We start from the raw sequence: 4,786 nt of genomic DNA, 5'->3' as shown, positions 1-4,786 counted from the left end.
CTTGTACCCTTTTTGCTTGGTCCACTCCTTTTCTCTTGTCCCTCTCCTGGTTTTGTTAAAGGCACTTATGGCTGGAATAACCTCCCTCTTCTCATTTACCAAGCAATCTCCTTCAATCCCCTCCCTCTGGCTGATTTTCAATCATTAATCTCTGCTTCAGTGCTACCTGCTCCTTCTCTCATACTGGACTATAGCACTTAAAACATCATTCATAATACATAAACAAAGAAGCAATTAAGAATGATTCAATTGTGTGAGAGTTTGATTGTCGATATCTTAAAGAGTACACCTATTACAATGATTTTGGTATGGAATGTTGAGTAATTAGTATGCAACAAAACCACAAAAAGAATAAAATCATAATGCTCAATACTGTTTTGTATTCACCTTCCCCATCAAGTTCAGTCTTTTGCAGAAAGTGACATTTTTCTAACATAGTATGAGCACCGTCAGGACTTCAAGGGGCACTGTAATGGCAATTCTTAGAGCAGGAACATTTCAGGTGAACTGACTATCTCTAGAAGAGTGGCAACACTTACCAGGTCAATATTTGCCAACAGGTACCATCATTAATACCTATTCTAAGTATGGGGGCAGAAGGGGAGGGAAATGTATTACAAATACCACTTTTGGCTAATGATACATTTTAATGTTGACCAATTTGTTTAGGGCCCTAGACAAGCACTTCAAATTAAAAAAATATTTTCAAGAGAAGAGAGTCCTAGTCATTAAAAAATATGAAGATACCAGTTTTAATGTGTTAGGGATAACATTTTATTCATTTGTTGACATCAGCTCCCATGGTCTTCAACATGCACAATAATTCTAGGGCACTTTGCCCAATTCAATAAATGTGGTTGATATCACATTGATTTTTGACAAGGGGAAGGATACAGGTAAAGTTATATTATCCTATTTCACCACCACTCAGTGTAGATTCTGAAATTGTGGTGGTTATTACTAATAGACCATCAGCCACCATGTCCAACCCAACTCCAGAGATTAATTTATAAGGGATTTTATTTAGCATCAAAAATACTAAGTATTAGTAAGCAGGTAATTAATATTTAAGGTCTGGTTATTTTTGTAAGCTCCAGAAATCCAGCCCAGTTACTCTGCCAAAATATCAGAAGTGCATTTGAGTATGTTGAACAACAGACGCCAACTAATGGCTTAGTCCTGAAGTATATGCATGGGCAAAACTCCCCATGAAGCAAATGGGAGATTTGTTTCCTGAACAAGGGCTGTGGGAACAGATTCTAAATGAAGACCTGCCGCATCATGTCTGGTGCATCCATTCCCAAACCTTCAAAATCTGTTTTTGGACCAAATTTTGTTTGCCTTATTCCTTCAGACAGCACAACTATCTTCTCCCATGAGAAAGGTGAGCAGGATTTGGGGTGTTTGTAATTAGTTGGGAGCCAAATCCCACAGAAGATAGTGTAGTTTTTAATTGATTCTTGAAATCAATGGGTATCTGATTCATTATTACATTATTGCTAGCTCTGAACATTTTGAAGCTCACAATATATATATATATTTTTTTTAAAACAGCTCCTGGAGTCATGTGAAAATTTTCACTTTAATTTCACAAGAGTACCCAGAAGTACAAAACCCAAAATTCAAATGGAAAGAAACCCAAAAGTATTATTTTTCAGTCTCATCTCATAATTTCTTGGCACCTGACTCATGATCTTTGCACACTTGAGGCTGGCAATACTATTATTTCCACAAGATTATTATCCTTATCCAGCCAAATAGACAAATATTGTAAGTTTCTGGTTTTTGTCTCAGTCAAGCCATTGATAGCAGCTCTAGTGATGAGCTTCAGCTCCATAGCATCTGCGTTGGAAGCAAGACTCACAGTATCAGAACTGTTTGTTATCAGGCCTCAGAACTCAACTAGGATGACCTTGACTATAATAGATAACGACAGCTCCCATGGTTTGGTGCAGAGTGACCAAAAAACAGAGTCATTTGCCACAAAGCAAGTCTCAAAAGCCCAACATTTGCCAATCTCCTACTTGATATTAATAGGAAAATTGGTATCACGGAGAACAATAAAGGATCAGCAAATACCACAAACAGCCTGTTTGTGAAGAGTGAAAGGAGCCAAGAAAAAGTCAAATTACTATGTATGATACCCTGGGAAATAAAAATGCAACTACTACATAAAAGACATTGGAAGTTATTGCTGCCCCAGGCAGCAGCAGCTTGCTACCAATATCGGTAAATGTAACTCTCATGCTTTTATGAAGTGGGATTTAAAAAAAAAAAAAAAAAAAAAAAAAAAAACAGAGAAATTAAGAGCAGCATGAAAGCGGAGTCATGGGTTTTAGGGATCTGTGTTTCCGTACATGTGCTAAGAGCAGAACAGGAGACAGCTAGAAATGGCCAGAATAATCGAGAAGAAGGGTGTGGTAGCTATTTACAGAACCTACTTAGTAGTCCCCCTTGAAGTCAGTAGAGAGAGACATCATCATGGGCAGGAATCTCTCCGTGTCAGTCTGAGAGCTGAGTCAGAGCGCAAGGGGAAGTGTTATAAATATAGGAGCTACTAGGGTTCTTTGAATATTGCTTTCTGAAAGACAGGACTCTGGGTGTACATTAAACTGAGATGCTAGAAAGGGACCATAATCCTGCGTATATAAGTGGCTCAGCAGTGCTAGCAGATATCTAAGCACACAGGTGCCATCTGAAAATGTTTTGGGTTCATGGGTTTTCAGTTACACTGCAAAGGGATTTTTAAGTCATTATTGTGTGTACATATAGCTAGACACCCATTGCTGCAGCACATGTGTAGGAGCACCGTGCTATGCAGGCACCCAAACCTGTTTCTCCAGGTTTTGGCTGTGCACAATGGGTTTCTGTAGCTGCACTTGTTATGCTTTACCACAACACGATTTTCTTATGAAACACATGGTATACTACATTCTGTGGCACCACGTTATGGCCCAAATGCTTGTCCCTGCAGCACACCCAAGTAAACAGGCTTGGTACAGGGAAGTTGAAGGGACCAGAATTCTCCACAGCAATAAAAATCACTTGATGGAGATTTCGGCAGTTCTGCATTCTTTTGGGGTATACAGTCTCTAATTCTTTCTCACGGTCCTGGTCTGGGGCCAGAGCATCAAAGCTTCCTTCTTGGAGACGCTGCCTTCTTTAAGAGCCCAACAGGGGCTTATCTCAGTACCCCCAGTTGGTGTCCTTTCAGCAGCACTTCCTGCTCTCAATTTTCAAACAGACCAACAGGGCCCATCACAGTACCCTTGCCTGGTCCAGCTAAGTTCTGGGCTCAGCCTGCCCTCACTGACCTTTCCACAGTCCTGCTGTTCTTCCAGCCAGCCAGGCACCCAGTGCTTCCTCTTCAAGCTCCAGGGAACAACTAACTGTTCTGCCACTGCTGCTTCCTTTTTATAGGGTCCTTCTGGTTCCTGATTGGCCTCTAAGGATCCTCTCTGATTGGTTGCTCCCCTGCAGCCACTCTAGGCTACCTGGAGGACTTCTCCTCTGCTCTTTTCTGGGGCAAGGGTAAGGTGAAGCCTCCAGAGCCAGCCAGTCTCAATAATAGAATACTGACACTCCTGCAGTGCAATGCAATTCTATTCCCTTCCTCTCTGTGCCCGTCTTCACTCCCTATCGAGTCAGAGGCCAGGAACTTTTTTTTTTTCTGATAGTTTCTTTTTTCTGAAGGACATATGATAATTGGTTGAAGATTATGTCCACTGCCTGAGTCAAATAAGGTTAGGAATATTCTAACCAATCACTTCTAGATTAAAATAAATGAAACATTTGTTAAAGCAATAAAAAACCCCACAAAATTCAGGGTTATAACTAAATACAAAGAAAAATTACAGATGTTTCTCTTTAGTCTTCTGCTTCCACACGCATTTCTGTGCACATCAAAGTGCACATTGAAGCGCTGCGCTGTAACTCCCCCATGGAGATGCTGTAGGCACAAATTTAAAGGTCCCTAGTTTGCACTAAAGTAGTCTACAGAGTAATGTAAATTATTTACAGAGTAAAAAATTACACCAGTTGGAAGAAAATATGAAAATCTCATTCTGCATCAAATATCCAAACTTCCCCCTTTTAATGTCGTATTTAGGTAAGTTGCACTCTTAACAATTTCCATAAAGCAGATATCCCTTCTGTAGAATTCGGGCATAATCGTGCTCCCATTGAAGTCAATAATACTGGTTTTTAAATATATCTCTCAGAATGTTCAAAGACGTGATTGATGAATGTCAGTTGCTTTCCACATTAGCAGAAAGTAATTTCTATAATAAAAAAAGAAAGTGATAGGAATACTGTTAAAATTAGTCTTTTCACTCAACTCTAAATGTTTTAAATGAACATACTGCCTTCTATATCTAAAAGGATAATTGACATTCTGGTAATAACGTCTCTTAAATTAGTTATGCACTACTGGACGGATGAGTCTAAATTTTCAATTAACTTCTGGATTTCATCATTAAGTAACATACATTTCAGAAGATGTGCTCTAAAAAAGGATTATCTACTCAACTTTCCTACTTTTGGGAACCCATTGGACCATTTCTTTGAACAACCTTGGAACTATTTCGGCTCAGCCATTTGATGACTTGCAAATTAATCATACCAACTGGGGAAAAAAAAAAAAAGATATAACCTAGTCTGAAGTAGACTTCATAGGATATTCATCTGAATAAGCCACTAACCTACTGCCCAGGTTTTTCTTCTATATGGCTAATTATATTAGTGTGTGTGTGTGTGTGTGTGTGTGTGTGTGTGTGTGTGTGTGTGT

This window comes from Trachemys scripta, chromosome 3 (assembly GCF_013100865.1).
Source record: "Trachemys scripta elegans isolate TJP31775 chromosome 3, CAS_Tse_1.0, whole genome shotgun sequence".
In the NCBI taxonomy this organism is placed as follows: Eukaryota; Metazoa; Chordata; order Testudines; family Emydidae; genus Trachemys; species Trachemys scripta.
This window is presented reverse-complemented; position numbering follows the sequence as displayed.